This window comes from Anas acuta, chromosome 1 (genome assembly GCF_963932015.1).
Source record: "Anas acuta chromosome 1, bAnaAcu1.1, whole genome shotgun sequence".
NCBI classification, from domain to species: Eukaryota; Metazoa; Chordata; class Aves; order Anseriformes; family Anatidae; genus Anas; species Anas acuta.
In genome coordinates, this window is record NC_088979.1 from 151,636,372 (window position 1) to 151,653,782 (window position 17,411).

General features: G+C 47.3%; 1 protein-coding gene across 1 annotated transcript in view; it reads left to right on the plus strand.

The window, feature by feature from the left end:
• The first annotated feature begins 5,963 nt into the window (after positions 1 to 5,963).
• The window catches only part of GRAP2 (GRB2 related adaptor protein 2), a 102,673-nt gene continuing 91,225 nt past the window's right edge, over positions 5,964 to 17,411 (plus strand). The window contains exons 1-2 of the mRNA XM_068666859.1: positions 5,964 to 6,242; positions 6,680 to 6,743. The gene's annotated coding sequence lies outside the window, so the exon portion shown is untranslated. The remainder of the gene's footprint in view (positions 6,243 to 6,679; positions 6,744 to 17,411) is intronic.

Genomic DNA, 17,411 nt, shown 5'->3' on the forward strand with positions numbered 1-17,411 from the left:
TGGGACAAACAACAGAAAGGAAAAGGATAATTACTACACGGACTGGACTTATTTGCTGAAAGGAGTGTTTGTTGTCTTGGCAGTGTGCACACTGACTGCAGGGAGGTCAGACCTGTGGACAGAGGACAGGAGAGCCCAGGTCCTTCTTACAGAAAGTTTCCAGTCCAGATTTATTAAAGCAATAATAAGGGTCTTTAAATGCATTTTTTTTTTGCGCTCGTTGTTCTTTGAGTGAGTTGCCCCTGCCCGCTCTCCTAGGGGCAGAGAGGAGAAATGAGACACATAGTTCCTTGTTCTTGGGGAAGGAGGGCAGTCAGTCCCCAAACCGCCAAACATCAAAATCAGACTACACGAGGCTTAAATTCAAACCCAGTAGCCAGAGGTTGGGCTTCCAAAACAAAAAAAAAATGGGGAAAAAAATATATTAATTAGCCCAACCCCCTCACAGACCGATAAGTAGGGTGTTTCCTGCAAAGTGTAGGTGGGCTTCCACAGCGCTAGAAGCTATATGGTCATGATAGGCACATAGCCTGCGGGTGAGATAGCTGGGAGGGAAGGGGGGTCACACTCCACTGGCTGCTTCTACTTCCCCAGTGAGATCAAGGAGTGAGAAGTAGGGGCAGACGGACAGGCTGGATTTGCCCCCAGGGCTGAGGAATGGCTTTGTGAGGGATGAACGCTGCTTGAAGGCCCCGATTCCTCCTCTGAGGAGCCCAAATCACCTGCTGCCTCTGCAAAATCCTGCCCACTCCTTCTGCAGAGGGTGTCTTCCACCCTGTCCCTCACCACCCTGCAGCCCCTGCTCCAGGGTGGCATCTCGTGTGCCATCCCTCCTCGCCTCCATGCCACAGTGAGCAAGGCGGTGGTGGAGGCCTCACAGGGCAGCTAGCAGGCCCCAGGGTGGACGTGCTCTCAGCTTGTTATCAGTTCCCCGTGGAATTGGCTTCCAAGGGAAAAGTCTTTGCTTCTCTGGTGTTTTTTTGACAGCCCTTGTGCTCTGCATGAGGTCTCCCCTTCGCCTCCCAACGGGGTCATGCCCCTGCTTCTGCCTCCCCACGAGAGGACTTTCACCCTGCACCGTATGACTCCAGTGGAAGGCTTCTGGCTTTGGAAGGAGGTTGCCATGGAAACAGAAGAGTAGGTTATCTTCAGAGAATATTTTGTCTCTCTCTTTAAATTATTTACTAACTGTTTGAAGAGGAAGGAGGAAACATCCGTCCTTCCCAAGGAGGAGGACTCAGGATGCTGACACCCAGCAAACACCTTGTGTATCTGGGGCTCTCTGCAGCGGGGCAGGCTGCGTGGTTTCTCCTGGTGAAAGCTGCCTCTCCCAGCTGTCAGCACCAGCAAAAACCTCCATCATCACCCGCCCACCTCCCAGACAACACCTGAGGGCAGCCCAGGATCTGCCCAGCCTCTCCTACTCCCTGCTTCCCACGGGGGAACGCTTTGCAGCAGCTCCTGCTAGGAAGCTCCTTGCCGTTGCCAGCCCAAGATCGCTCTGTTGTGTCAAACTGCCTCACCACCTTCACACCCTGCTCTTCCCCACACTTGTCACCAAGATCATCTCTTCGCCCTGCTTGAAGCCAAGCTCCTCCACGTGCTCTCGTCCTGCTTTAAAAGCTGGATGCATTTAGCTCTTTCCACCTTGCCTTGTGAAACAGTTTCTCCACCACTTTCATCATTTTTTCTAAGTCCTCCACGTACATTTTCCTGTCTTCCCACATCCTCCAGTCCAGCTCCAGAGCAGCACCCAAACTTCTCACCTGCTCTGAACTGCCCATGGAAAACACACCAGTATTTAGTATTTCTTCTGTGCCCAGAGGCCCTTTCCCAGTACTTCCACACAAACTGCTGGAGTTAATTCTCCTGGCTTCTCCATTTTCATCTGTCTTCCTCATCCCAACTACCGCAAGCTTCCTTATGAAATTAGAAACACGGGAAGCAATGACCAGCATTCCGGCTATCACCTTTCTTACGAAGTCAGCACTGCTGTGCATTCAGGTCTCCAGCCACTGAGGTGCCCTCAAGACACCACAGGAGATGTCCTCTGCACCCGCACAATGAGAGCAAAAGGTGTCGTAACACTGGTTTGGAAGCAGAGAGTTATTTTGGCCAATGTGCTGCCAGTTGCCAACTGAAAACTCAAACTTTTATTACAGAACATGTGGAGGTAGGCAGCTTCAATTTTCTTGTTCTCATCACCAGCACTTCACAGAGAGGAGGAAAATTAAACCCCGCTGATTTTCTGGTGGGCTGAAATACAAAACGTGCAGCACACCTTGTAGGAGGTGCTCAGTGCTTTGCAAAGTCAGGCCCCTGGATGTATGCCATCCAGTTCAGTTTATCTGCATGTGATCTGACTTTCCAAATATTCACTTCCCTGGTCCTCATGAATACTTTATTTTATGAGCTCTGCCTTACTTCTCAGTTTTTCCATGTTATTTTTGTTCCTTGCTAGGCACTGGCTTCCAGTAGGAGCTCAGTACGTCGGTATCTTTGAATTATCATTCATTTCTTCCCTCTCATTTAGATATATATATTTCTTCTCTAGCACTTTTCCCTTCTTCTGCATATTTCCAAGCCCCGTGTTTATTTCTGCTAAGATCCTGACACACTTTGAACAAGAGCTGGCAATGTGATGTTCAATATTTATGCCTCCCGGCCACTTCCAGAGCAGATGTGCTCAATTTACAAGAGAAGAGCTCTCACCCCCACCAAAACCAGCAGCCCAGCCACCGCTTTTCAGCATGCCTCTTCTGCTCCAGCAGCCGTCACAGCAACAAGGGCTCTGCCCTTTCACTCGTGCCTGTGATGGGATCATGCAGATGGCAGGGTATGTCCCCCATGTTGCTGTATTTCCACAGCAGAAGCTGGCAGAGCATTTCCAAAAGAGGGGCAAGCAACCACCAGCACGAGCAAGCAGGGTGGCCGCACCTCCTTTGGGCACAAACACCCATATGGGCGCAGATGTCACCTCAAAACAAACCATCAGTGATGGCAAGCCAGAGAGAAAATATTTTTCAGTGAAACAATTTTAATCCAAGCTTTTGTTCTTAAATTGTGCAGTGCCTTCTTAGGAGAAAGCTGCCAGCCCATGCGTGAGGGGAGACATCATGCAAGAACCTGAGGTACACAGTATGTGCACAGGCAGGCATCTTTATTACCCTGCCAGTCCTTGGGAAGAGCCTTGCCCTCGAGCTATCACAGCTTTGGATATGAAGTACCAGGTGGGCTTTCCTCTAAAATAACTGCTGTCACCTTTAGCTGCTTCTAATCTTTTCTGGGATGATAGCTATGAAAGCAGATGACCCCATTTCTCCTCTCAATTAAGACGTCACAGTTAATTTATGTTCCAATTTACACACCTCTTCACCCACGTCCTTATCTGAGCCTTGTGAGGGTTTTGTTTCAAGATACAATCTGCGCACAGAAATGCTACATACATGCTGGATAATAATAGGTATTTCTAAAAAAGAGTCAAGAGTGATGTGAAGGGGTGGCCCGGATAAAAGTTCTGCATTGGGGTGTGTGTTCCCTCCACTTACGTATTCCCCACACATTCACACGTACACTTAACTTTCTTGCCACAGCCTTTAAAAATGACCTTCTATCAAACAGAAAGTTAATAACACGGGAAAGACTGTTAATCAGTTGGCCACTGATTAGTTTCTGATGTTATAGTAAGCCCAGGCGTAGGAAATAAATTGGAAAATTATATATATACATATATTAAAAAGAAAAAGTAACAAACAACATCTAATTGAACTAGTGAGAGAGGGAGAGAGAGAGAGGTTATTTTGAAAATACACTGGTGTCTGGTTTTATTCCTTAGGGTCTCAGAGACACTGTTGCCTTGTGCATGTGTGTGTGTGCGCACATGTTTGTAGGCACAGGCATGTGGCTGTGGTTTATAAGCAGATCTGCCACTGTTTCTTTTTTAAAAAGTGCATATTGAGGTAATAAAGAGCCCAAACTGTTACATACTGCAATTATTTAGGATCTTAATTGCGGATCTCACAGGTTCAGAGGGGCAGTTATCATCCACCTGAGCACCCACAGGGGTCTGCATGCCAAAATGGAGGCAGCCAGCACCCAGACCCCAACGCCCTGCAGCCTGCTCACGGTCTGACCCATAACGCAGCATTTTGCTTTCAGTCCCAGGCACTTCTGCCATAGGAAAGGCTGAACGGTCCCAAATCCCTCCGTGGCTCACCCACAGCCCCCCAGCTCCTGATCACTGCCTGCTGCCCCTCAGCTCCAGCCCCCAAGCTGCTGGGACCCCCCTGGGCCAGGGCTGCTGGCTCCATCCCAGCCTGGGCAGTAAACAGCCTTCCCTTTTGTGCTTGTGATGTTTATTTGTGTCCAACCAGGCAAAAATACAGCCTGCGTAACAAAGAGGTGAAAAGGCCCTAGGGGAATTTGCAATAATGACGGAGAAAGCTAGTTAAGGGTCTGGAGGAGGTGAAGATTTGAATCCCGGCTTGAGACTGGGCTGATTCACCCCCAGGGACACCCTGCAGGTGCAGGTTTCTTCCCTCCAGCCTCCCGCTAGCTGCCACTGCATTTTTCTTGCTCTGAAAACCCTGCAGGAATCAATGCAGCGGCTAATGTGGCACTTCTGACATTTGAGGGAGGATTATCTCAGAAGCGAGTGTATAAAATCTGATTCATCACAAGTCCAGAGGAGGAAAGCGGGTGCCGGCTCGCTGAGTCCCCGGTAGCAGCCCTGCAAAGGCAGCACCCATGGGTGCAGGAGGCTGTGGGGCCCCGGCAGCACCCAGCAGCTCTGAGCATGCAGGTAGGGAGGCAAGGAGGCAGCCCAGCCCGTTCTGGTGTTTGCTGTAGCGCTGGTGATGATGCAGTGGTATCATTTCACGCTAAATGCTAATTTTCTGCTTTGCTGGCCTCAGGATTGCCTACATCCCTACCCTTCATGGCAGCAATTAAAGGGCCAGGTGCTGGAGCCGAGGCTCTCTCGCTTAGCATATCCAGGTTAGGTATAGAGCAGAGTTATGGAAGGGCTGTTTTTGCCACAAGACACATGTACATGTGTTTTCGACCTGCTTCCCAGCCAGAGGCCAGCCAGCAGGATGAGGAGGTGGAAGCATTAAGAGAAGATGTGGTTTCTCCCCTCCACCGAGCTCCCAGCTGCTGCCCAGTGGGACTCTGTCAGGCCCCAGATGAGCAAGAACCTGGCCAGGGTGGACATGGGCTTGGACACAGAGGTTTCCCTCCCCTTCCTCCAGAAACCCAGGTGAGAAGGGAGTGTTTCCCCACACGCTTTACATCCAGCCTCTTCTTCCTCTGTGTGCTAATAACAGCAAGGGATGATGAGGAGCTGGGGATTCACAACCACAAGGGATTTTGGTTGTCATTTTGGACAGACATCTTTCCATCTCATCTCTCCATTCCTTGCTGCCAATTCCCTCTTTTTTCCTTCCCCCAACCATTTTCCAGCCCCAAATCCTGCCCTTGAGCCCAGCTCTTCTCCCCCTTGTATTCTAGTCCGTGCCTTTTCTGTAAGCAAGGAATTAAACAAGCCTTTGTGGAGACAAGTCCATGTAGTAGCTTCTCCCTTTACTCCCTAGCTAGGGTATCAGTACAATTAAAGAAGCAGTGACCAAAGAAGTTGCATTGATTTTAATATCAGCTCTACCTAGTCAAGGCTTTGAGAGCATCCCCCAAGCTGTGTGCATGCTTGCAACATGAGAGCTTGCTGTCATGCCCCAAATCCTCTAGGTACGTGGGTCCCTGCCACTGCTGGTAGCAGTAAGTCCCCTCCAGGCACCTAGGTTTAGGGAAGGTGGGATCTCACCAGCATCAAGACTTCCCCCTCCCTCAAACAAGGCCCACCTGGAAACTCAGTAATAAAGAGGGAAATTGGCAACCAGCCTAAGGTCATTTGCAATTTGTGAGTAGTGAAGGAACCTGGAGGTAGCAGAAGCAGATAAGAATGGAGAAGGAGGGAGGGGAAGGATTTATTTGCTCTCTAGGGCTTCCTTGGCTGGGGCTGTTCCTTAGCACTGCTGCCTGGTCTCTGTGTGTTTCTATCAGAGTAAATAAACCTCCTCTTGTAAATGCTGACCTCGAGCAATGTAGTAAATGCTGGTGTCAGCCAAACCTGCGCTCAGTCACTCGCGGGGACGTGTTGCTCCTCGGCGTGAAGCTGTGGCACTGCTTTCCCTGCAAGCACCAAAAGGAGAGGCCACAAGACACCTTCCTTTGGGTCTCAGTTCCAGGTATGCTCCAGAGTCTGCTGACTTATTTATTTTTATTACTGCTCCCTTTCTGCCCTCATTTTGTAAAAGCAGCAAACTCCCCTGTTGTGTTTTATGTGATGTTTCTACTTGAGAGCTGGCTTAATCTTTGCATTTTGCTCTCCCTGTTAATCTCAGGATTAAGAAACTGCCGTGCAAGTGTGACTGGAGCTTTTAGAAGTGATTTCTACTTTTTTAAAGGAGAAAAAAAATATCTGCAATGAGCAATGCTTTTTATTTAGAACTGAATTCATGAATTTTAACTGAAGATGGGCATGTTGGGCATTAATATATGTATAATTATGCAGAACCACTGTTATGTCTCTAATGAAAATTAGATTCTACCACTGAGGCTGTGTTTGGCGATAGCGTACATCTTCATTTGCGCTGCATATTTATTTATTTATTTATTTTCCTAGCTTGCATGACCTAGGATTACAGTTGCTATGGCGATGAGACAGTTAGTGAAGGAAGGAGTGAAAGGTAAGTTTGTTCATCTGCCTGTGTGCTGGGAGAATAGGGGGGGGAGTTGGCAGTCTCATTGCCCGATGCTGCGTCTTGGTTTCTCTGTACTGATGGTCTTAGGTGGGTTTAGGGTTGGGGATGCCTCAGATAGAGGCACGGAGTCAAATCTTATGACTGTGCTCATGTGTTCATTGATTGATGTTTGTGATTTTTATGGGCCCTGGACTTGGAGGTGGTAGTGCTGAGCACCAGCAGCAGCTCTGTACCCCATACCTGAAGTGATGCTGAGAGCCCTTCCTGCTTGCTGGGGTTGGCATCAGGGCAGGAAGAGAGGCAACATGCCCCAAAACCTCTTCAGCAGCCTTTGCCACCTCCTAACCAGAGCAGCTGGAGTGCAGGGTTTTTTCAACATGTGATAGTGAAAGAAAACCTGTCCTTGGTGTGTCTTTACTGATGAGGTGTATTTGCAAGGTCCTACTCACCTAAATGTAGCTGCTTAGAAGTCTGTGCATCTCTCCTGGCCTGTACTCTGCATCCAAAGCTGTCTGAGCTTGCCCTGAGTTGTTGGGGAAGTGCTTTCCTGGCATCCTGCCCATCTCCCTCGTATTTCTGCTTGTGCTTGACTGTGCGCTTCTCCATCAAAACCGTCCTCTTCGTTTGCTTGGGTCTCCTGGTGGAAGTGCTTTCCATGGAAATCCAGGCTGACCAGCTTTAATGACTGCAAGACTGGAGGCAGATTCTTGCAATTGCAAATTTCAAACCAGCTGCTCCTTCCTCCCCTCCCAAAAGATGGGTGGCTGTAACCACCACCATTTTCACCTGATCCTCCTAGCAGTAATGCTTTTGTAACTCCGGAGTTTTGAGGTTATGTTCTTCTTTCAAGTACATCGTGAATTAACATACTGATGGCCAGTGAGTAAGTCCCAGGCTTTTACCAATTGGTCTCAGTCTAATTTCGAATCTCTCCTCGGAATTCTTGAACTTCTTATTAGGTATAATTTTTTCCACCAGAGATCTTATTACTGTGATTATCAAAAGACAAACATGTTTAAAAAAGGTCTCTGCTGCCCTGCCGTGCTTCATGGTTTTTCCCCAAGTGAACTCTTTGCTGGCTTGCAGCTCGTCAGCAGTGCAGCCACTTCAATGCAAGCAGACAGCTCTCTCCCACTCACTTGGATGGGGGTACGGCAAATGAGCTGGCTGACAGGGACAATCCTGTGCTTGTACTGCTCTCTCCCCTCAAGGAAAACTCTTCCAAGCTGCTGAGCCTCTGTGAGAGGGGGTCATCTTCCTGCTCAGACACCCTCCCACCCACAACCATCGGTGTCTGCACAAAACGCCTGTGCTCACAATGTGCTCCCATCCTCCACAGCTGGGGGGAGAAGCTGTGAAAACCTGATGGGTGATGCCCAGGGCTGACTAGAGAGCAGAGTGGGGTTGATTGTTGGCCATACAGGTGGGAGCTTGAAGAAGCTGTATTTCTGTGAGCCTGTTGGAGAGTTGTTGATACCCTCTGATGGGAGAGAATGGAGCCTTGGGGCTAAGGCTCTTCCAAGCTGGTGTAATACTGAAAGTAAGTTGGTGAAATACTGAAAAAACAGAGCACTGCTTCACCTGCTCCTCCAGCAGGAGTCTGTCTTCTTCCCCAAACCCAAATATCGTGGCAGGCGCCAAGGACAGGGCAAACATACAGGTTGCTGCTGCTGCAGTCCCCATGGGAAAGCACAACAAAGCGAACTTGCCTGTGTTTTCTCCAAAAACAGTGCTCAGAAGTGCGGGCTGCCCAACCTTCCCCTTGAGGACTGTTTCAAAGCACTTGCAAGTGTGTACTGGAGAACGGGGTATGCTGTGTGCAAAACCTGAGCAAACAAGGAGGAATAAAGAGCTGTACAAGGGGATGCATGTATCAGAAGAGAAGAAGCAAAATGAAATCCCATGTTTTTGACTATCCATCTTGAGGTGCAGAAGACAGCAAGGCAGGGAAATAAATGGTTTTCTCCTGAGAATCCCATCTGGTAAAGCTTTGATGCAGCTGTACTGCATTTTTTCAATGAGATGAGCCTGGCCAAGCTGTGGTCTTTCTTACAAGCATTGCCTGGGGTGAGGGTGAGCATGAAGTAAAGGCAGATTTATTGCACAGCCCCTGGGGAGTTCAGTTAATGCAGCGGGTTGCCTGGTGGTGGTGAAGTGTCAGATAGCAGCTGTCTTTAGAGGGAAGACCCTGAGCCTCTGGGGCTCAGTTACACTGCGGGTCCAGCCCAGGTCAGCAGCACGCTGAGTCATAAACACCAGCGGAGGGTTGGGAGCAGGCTGCCTAACAGCACTGGGCTTCGGGTTGGATCTGCCAGTGACGGGTCACCAAAATCAATGCAGCATCGAGCTGCATCTTCATCAGTCTTTGACTTCTCTGATCTCCTCCCTCAGCCTTCTGCAGGTCAGCGCTGAGGCAGATGAGAAGTGTGTGTGCACATACAAACTCGGTACGGAGGGCTGGGAGGCACCCTGGGTGGCTGTCAGAATGGCCTCTTCTCTGGAAGAAAGCCTGCTGGAAAAGAAAAAAAAAACCAGATAATTTCATGATTTCCCCCTCCCCTTCTGTAAATATTCATCATAAGCAGTTAAATGGAAGCAGCAGCTGCGGACGATGAATCCTGGCTTGTCATTGTCCTTCATCAGGAGGACAGCCCAGTCAGCACTCAAATATCCTTCCCTTCTCCGTCCCCCTCCGTGCGCTGCATCCTCATGCTGCAAGGGCTTCGTAAGGAGCATATAGAGGCACGGATGCAGCAAGCATATGCTGTGACTGTAATATCAAATGAGCTCGTGAGGTGCTTAAGGGCAGAGGGTATTTCCAGGGGAGGAGCAATTAGTGGCAAGGTGGCCGTGGGGAGTGATTGCTGTCATGAGTTTGGCATCCCTGGGGGGGAGTGAGTGATGGGGTCAGGAGAGGTCACAGCCTTGCTTTTGCATCTTCAGATGTTGGTGCAGCAATGTGGCTCCATCGACCCCTCATGTCCTGTCCACAACGGTGCTGTTAGATACAGACGTGTCCTGTCCAGGGCCAACAGGTAGCCAGGAGCAATGCAGATGAAGATCCTTCTCACCTGAAGGTTTTCCTCTCTCACATAACATAGCATGAAGAAGGATGAATTGTCTGGTTTGCCTCTTAGGTTGGGAGTAAAGATTTTTTTTATTTTTATTTTTTGGCTGGAGGTCTGGTGCTGGGGATTTCATCTGCAGTGGCTGGGCTCCTGCTGTGACTGGGTGCTAGTGACCTCTAATGGACAGCGCCGAATAGCCTCTCTGAGGGTTGGAGGCTTTTAGATGGGGTTTTAGTGTTAAAGTCACTGTTATACGTAGTTATAGTGCATATGGCTTTAGAGATCTCATGCATCTTTAAGCCAATCCTCTTGCTTATGACTTGTGTGCTCTTGCATTTTTATTCCTCCTTCGCCAGTGGAAAAGAAGCAGCTGAAACACCCCAACCTGTAGACCTTCATAGAGCAACCATTTTCCTTGGCATCCAGACAGAGAGGAGGATGAAAGGGATCCAGGAGGGACAGGCTAAAAATGAGGACTGCAGTCAGATTCTTAATCTTTAAATAGTAATTCCACAGTCAGGGAGACCGCTGTGGCTCTACTGTATTCCATTAATCTGCATGTAATTTGGAGTACAGATCTCTAAGTGCTTTGTCTTAAAAACTGGAGTATAGAAGTTAAAATCACATAGAACGAGGAGCCTTTTGTGTCCCCTAAATCAAAGGGGAGAGCTCATGGCTGCTTGGCAGCCTGCACAGTCAAGTACTCTGCAACCCTTCTGCTCATTGCTGGCAAAAGTGCTCTTTGACATCCTGAGACACCTGCTGAAAGCAAATAATCTCTGCTTAAAAGCTGGCTCTTGGGAGCATTTGATATTTCTATTCCTATATCCTCTTAAGGCCCCTGTATTTTTCTCCCTTTGACTCTTGTGGCAAACTCCAGTGGTGGGCCATGGGGGTGTGTTTCCAAGGTGCGGGAAAAAGTATTTCAGCTCTCCCTATACCAGCCTCTTTGGGATGCCTAAAATACAGGACCTTATTCAGAGGACAACAGATAAAATTAAAAGACAGCAAGTTCTGGAACTAAGCTCCAAATCATTACTAAATGGGAGTGTGCTGTAAAACTAATTCCCTGTCCCAAATCAGCACCAAAAGCAGGATCTCTGCAAGATTCGTTTGGGTTGGGATGTGAGGGGTGACAGAATATCCAGAGGGCTCAGAGTAAATATGTATTGATAGTAAGCTAAGCCTTATGCTTCAGTTCCTCAGTGAATTTCTATGCATTGATAAGAATAATTTCTTCATGACTAATGCAGAAGATCAGTGCTGCTGCATCTTTCACCTTCTCTGTGAGGCCTGCTGGTGGCCACAGGGAAACCAGACTGGAGAGAGGCCTGGCCTGGGCCTGAGCTCTGTCGGGATCTACAGGTCTCCTTCCCTTGTTTCATCCCAACCCGCAGCTGTCAGCAGTGCTTACGGGAAGATTAAGTGCACCGGAGGGTCGGACAATCATGGCATGACTTACAGCTTCCCGTTCCACATGATTGAGCTGCTGGCAGGGCGAATGGAGGCTGTCATGTTCTTACCAGGACCTCCCATCAGCTCGTTTGTACATATTCCCTCCTGGGGCCTGTCTGGGCACCCAGGGAGCGGGGGGAAACCTGCTGCTGCGGCACCAGGAGACTTTTAGACTCCCAAATCCACATAAATAGCCTGTGCTTAGGGATAGCAACAATTCGGGAGGCAAGGCTGAAATCGCCAAATATTAACATATGAGGAGAGGTCTAAAAGGCAGCTACAATCTCACCCCAGTGAGGGGAGTGTGAGGGAGCAGGCAAGGAAGGGAGATTGAGGGTGGCGAGAGCTGATACAGCCAGGAGCAATGATGTGGGGCCGAGCGGGGGAAACGGAGCCTGCGGATCAGCAGGGGATTACTGCTTTATTAGCCTCTGGATTAGTGTCCAAGGGCCAGAGACTGCAGAATAGGCTGTATTGAATTATTCCTTATCAGCTGGTGCTGACTGACTGCCTAGGGTCTGTCCCAGTAAGCTCCAGGGTGGGGAGGTATTTTCTGTGGCGTACCAGCCTGAACACAGTAAAAAGCCTGGAAGGAGATGGCGTTTAGGAACACAGAAGTCACATGGAGATGAGAAATTAGGGGGAATGGGAGGTTAGAGCTACACAGTAGTTGCCTAATACTATCCTTTTTCTTTCCTTAAATTGGAAGGGCTCTCTTATCTCCAGATCGAGTCTCTCAAGACATAGCTGGAGATTTCTAGTCTTTGATTGCAGTACCTTTGATTCCAACACCTTTCCATGTTCCTATTTATTCTTCAAAAGTGAATTCAGACTAGTTCAATCTGCTTTGGCTACAGGTCTAAAATATCTGGGGATATAATTTTAATCACAGAAAACAGTCACGCTACTGATATGCGTGGATGAGGAAAAGAAACAGACTGTGAAGGAGAGGATAAGTCTGTCTGCAGCCTTCTTGTAACTGCTGTGGGGTGGGAGGAGGCAAAGAGAGGGCCAAAGGTGACAGAAGATGATATTGTTTCAGCAGGGGTTTCAGCTCGCTCCAAGCTAGCAGCAGGTCCTTATCAGCTGTGAGCATGGTGATCCTGGTCTGGATGAAACACCAGCACAGGTATCCCATTTGCTTCTCACAATTACAGGCTTTGGTGCTGCTTTCTCTGGGAACAGGACACGCTGTTGTGCCTGGTCATTCTCTGGCTGGAAGGAAAGGTGGGTTATGCTTTGCATTCCTACAGTCCTTCAAAAAACAGTAGTGGAAGATGTACCTTCCCTTTTTTAATTCCAGTGTCAGGCCACAGACCTTCCCTTTGGAGGCTAGGCTGCCTTCTGATCCATGGCTGGCCACAGCAGAAAGAGGCAACTCCATCTGGGATGGTGTTTATACTAATGTTTCTAGCCTTGGTTTGCAAAGGAAAGCTTCCAAGCATGAGCCAATTACAACTTCACGCACTTCAAGGCTTGAAACAGCAAACATCCGGAACTAAGGCTTTTGAGTGGAGTTGACTTCCCCTGGTAATCCGTCACCAGAAGCTTCTGAATAAAATGCTGTCCACTAGGATATATGAAGCTTGTTATGATGCAAACAATGAGAGCTGGGTAGTTAAAGGCAATAAGCAAAATGAAGGTACTGCTAGCAGCAAGAAGCCTCCTGTCTCCAGCATCCATTTGGAAGTGCAGGAAGTGATTGCAGATGAATACACAAAAACAGATAACTAGAACTGTAGTTTCTGGATGCAAACGGTGGCCTGCAAGCTGCCTCCATGAGTCCTGACACTTCAACAGCTGGCGGGGATTGTGCCTCAACCAGGTAGTGTGTTTCACTGTCCAAAACACAACCCCTTCTTCCTCCATGCAATCCCACTGGCATATGAGGGACTTTGCTTTGATTAGCTCTTAAAGCAAGCAAGAGAGCATCTTGTGGCCTGATTGACCTCTCTCAGAACCTACCCTGATAATTCCTGGCCTAACAGAAATGTAAGAATGAGTTTTGTGCCTGGGCTATGGTCACATTGGCTCTTGAGAAATTTTAAACTTCACTGGGCTTTGCTGATTGATACTCAGCTGGGGGACCTTGCAGTGCAGGCAACTCAAAAATTAACGTTGATGACTCACTAGGTAACACTTGGGCCCTCTCTTACACTGGCAGAGGCATTTACTGGATTTTCATTTAGTGGTAAACCCAAAAGCTTAATGGTTAGTGAGGCTGTAACATCTTCCACGTGAGTTTGAATGCAATGTTCAATGTTCCACTAAATTTCACCTAGAGAAAATAGTATTCTGCTGACTTAGCGTTTGCTCTGTAATCCAACTAGAACAGTTACTCTTCATTTTCCTCTCTGACTCTGCTATATAGTTTTATTATGTGCTGTTGTATAACTTAGTTCTATTGTGAAGGCAGCTATATCTCTGAGTTAGATGAACGATCCCTGTATAATATGCATATGTCTGCAAAGTGCTTCGGATAAAAGATCCTAAGAAATGCAGGTTATTTTGTCTTTCTGCAGGTCTTGCTTTGTGGCATGCTATTTAGCAACTCTGCTGTTGTTCTGTCTCAATGCTTTGTTGAATGAAGTGTTCCGAACAGTTTCAGGAGTGCTGGCATATTTTATTAATTGCCTTTTATAGGTTGTTTTTCTCTTTTGAAACTCTACATTCTACAGACATAATGATAAAGAAACATTTCAAGCTAGAGTTCTAGCAATCAGGTTAGAAGAGAGGAGGGGAAAAAAAAATAGCCCAGCAAAATACTTGGCCTATACTAAGATAAGCTTTGGGGATGACATGGTATCAGACTTCTTTTAAGGGTCTTAGGGTACAGGAAAAATAACTGGGAAGGGGGAGAGGTGGGTGCGCAGTGTTCCAGGCAGGATAAAATCAGCAGCCCATCTGGGTCTCTGACGACTTCTCAAAGTAGGGTTTTGTACTCCGAGATCTATTCTGACAGCACAGTGTTTGGAAAATGTTTAGGACTCCTGCCATCATATTTCTTTTAAAGTCTGATTACCTTATGTGACATATCCTCAGCTGTTGTAAATTGATAGCGCTTCATCAACTTCAGCAGCATCTTGTCAGTTTTTGTCGGCAGATTAGCCCTCTGCATCCAGACATGTTGCCTTGAGCCGGGTTGGGATCTCATCGTAAGTCATTATGAGCCTGATGAGAGAGTGCTGAAAGGAAGACATGGGTTATGATAGGTCGTGGTGAGGACTGACCCCATAAGTGGAACTCATTTCTTTTTGATTTACTACTAATTCCAGTTTCTCAGTATGGTTTTGGCTCCAGGACATACCTTCTGAGATTAAAAAAAAAAAAAAAAAGGAAAAAAAACACTTGTAACTGTTAAGACCTCCATGCCAGTCTTTGTAAGAATGGGGAAGATGCTGGTTCTTGTGTTCCAGACAGAGCAAAAGTGAGAAATTGTATTCACCCCACCAAAAGTCCCCTTACAACTACCTCTGATACTCATCTTTGCTGCTTGTCATAAGGCTACTGTGTGACACTTAATGTGCTGCAGTGTTTTATCACAACCCAGGTATAAGAATTTCTCTGCAAAGGACGGTTTGAAGTGTCCTTTGGCATCCATTAGTGTGAAATGTGCCATGGAAATGTAAATCATGTCACTGGTTGTCAGGGAGCACCTGGCCTCCAAAGAGTGCCCTGCCGCATTGGGGAGGGAGGGGGTGAGGAGGCCAGCAGGGCAAAACAAAAATGCTGATTATTTTTATTTCACTTAAAGGAATAGTATTTGGTTCCACCCCACACCTCGCTCTGGGATGAGAGCTCCTGAACGTGAGGGCCATGGTGCTGTTTGTCTGGTGCACATGGAGGCTAATGCACTATTGTGCTTGCTCCTGCCCTGCTGCACAGGCAGTTCTGTCATTTGGTGAGCAGATTTCTCTATCAAAGGAAGGTTTACCCACAAGAGAAGTATTATTTAATGTTCTGGCCTCAGGCAGGAACCATCTTCTCCTGTGGCTGAGGGTTTGAGCAGGAAGGGCTTCCCCACCCGGGTAGCACCAGGCAGTGCAACACTAGGACTCCTGGTCTGGCTTGGTGGGGCTGGGCTCAGGTGCACAACACCACCATGGTGGGGGTCTCCTGCCTTATTTCAGCCCTGAGTACGCTCAGCTGACTGCATGTGATAGTATCGGTGTCTTCTTATGTGTGAAGTGGTATTTCCAAGGACTGTTGATGCTCTATGTAAAGGCACTAGACGACTTGACCAAGTAGGGATGATATAAATCTCTGGTGTACCATGAGGTACCGCAGTTCAAACCAACAATGGACCAATGTATCTACTGTAATGATCCGAGGGCAGCTCACTGTCAGATGACTGGGGCTGCAGGACAGCCACTGAGCTTCCATTTGAAAATATTATGACTCATTATTGATGCGGTTTAGTCAATTGGCAGGTTGTGAAGGTCAGACCAGGGCATCTCTTAACCCTTGCCTGTGTACTCAGTCTTTCCAGTAACATCTTCAGTCAAAAAAAGTAATAAATTATTCCACATGTATCATCTTCATCCCATCTGAACCCCAACCCATGACACTCACCCAGAAGTGGTATTAACAAGTGAGCTTTTTTTGTTGAAAAGATGCATTTTTCACTGGCTCTCAATGTCCTGTCACCTTTCTTAATCTGTGGCTAGCTGTGGGTTAGGTGCTTGGTGATTCTTCAAGGCTCCCAGCGCAGACATCAGTTTTGTCAATGTGGAGTGCAGTAGTCTACGGTAAGTCTGGCTGTCACTGGGGAGACTATGAACTGAGGATATTTAGTTTGCTGTCCCAGGAAATAACACTTAATCTTGTCTTCTACAGTAGATGCAGCCTTCAAGCTGTCCTTAGGCTAAAGGAAATAGTTTCAAGCCCCGCTAAATGAAGCGTTTCCCCATAATCTTAGAAAGGAGAAGATTATTATGCTTCTATATCATGTATGTATTGAACCTACCAAGGCATGTCTGTCAGACAGGTAATGTGCAGGTCTTCAGGTGAGAGCCCTGATTCACCGAGCCTTGCAGATGGCTCCCTAAAGGACTTTGCTTGAAGCCACATGACCTTGCAAGAGGGAGCTCTTTAAACCCTACTGCTTAACTTCTGTCTAACGGTTATACTTGTTATGAATGAGAGCTACTCACCCTGTTAAAAGCAAAGCTAACAGGAGAAGCAGTCTCTTCCCTCAGCTACAGGGTTTTTCTCCTGGTATCAGACAGGTCTGTCTTACAAGGAGATTACAGAGCTGAGAGAGAGGGTTTGGAAAACTTCTTCATGCTCCCATGTGAAGCGTGCTGTAGAAAGATTCTACTGCTGAGCACTGCAATGTTTGCTCATTGGTGAAGCTACACAGATTATTTAGCAATGACTGTCAAACTCTTGCTAATACTGTGTGTGCTACTGATATGATGAGCTACTAAATAACTATGGTGTTGTCAGAGACCAATTTCTATAAGAACTACAGTATCTGGATTTTGGTATAATAAGGCGCCTAATCATGTATAGAATCTCCCCTTGTCAGGATAACATATTGTGCCTCTGAAGTAAACATTTCTGCTAAACGGGAATATTTTCTTAGCCCCTGTGACTACCCAACTTCTATACATGTGCACATAGCATGGCAAATTGGCAATGTCTATGCAGTAATGATTTTAGCTAGCTTTGCATCCAATTTTGAAGCCTTCTAAATCCCCTCAGTAACAAAGTCCATTCTCTTGATTGCTTGTGTGATGTGGGGCCAATAAACCATATTTCTGGCAATTTAAAGCGATTTTGTTGAAATGAAATTCCAATATCAACTGCGCTGTTTGCTTTTCTGCAAATGTTTCTTTCTCATGTTCTATCTCAAAAGTGACTTGGCCTAGACACTCGGTTTCTGCAAGAATCCTTGATGATATGCTGAAATAGCGTGACTTTGGATCAAACTGGGAAATATTTTTAAGCAGCTGGCAGGGTCTTTTAGAATTTTTTGCAATATCTGCTGGCTGTGGATTGTACAGACAGACTTTTCCAGAGCATTTTGTGCTTACTTAATTCTTCTAATCCAGGCCTCTTTGGATTTCCACAGAGTGAAGCCTGCTTCCAGATTCTATCCAAAGAGCCTAAATTGGGCTGGTGATGC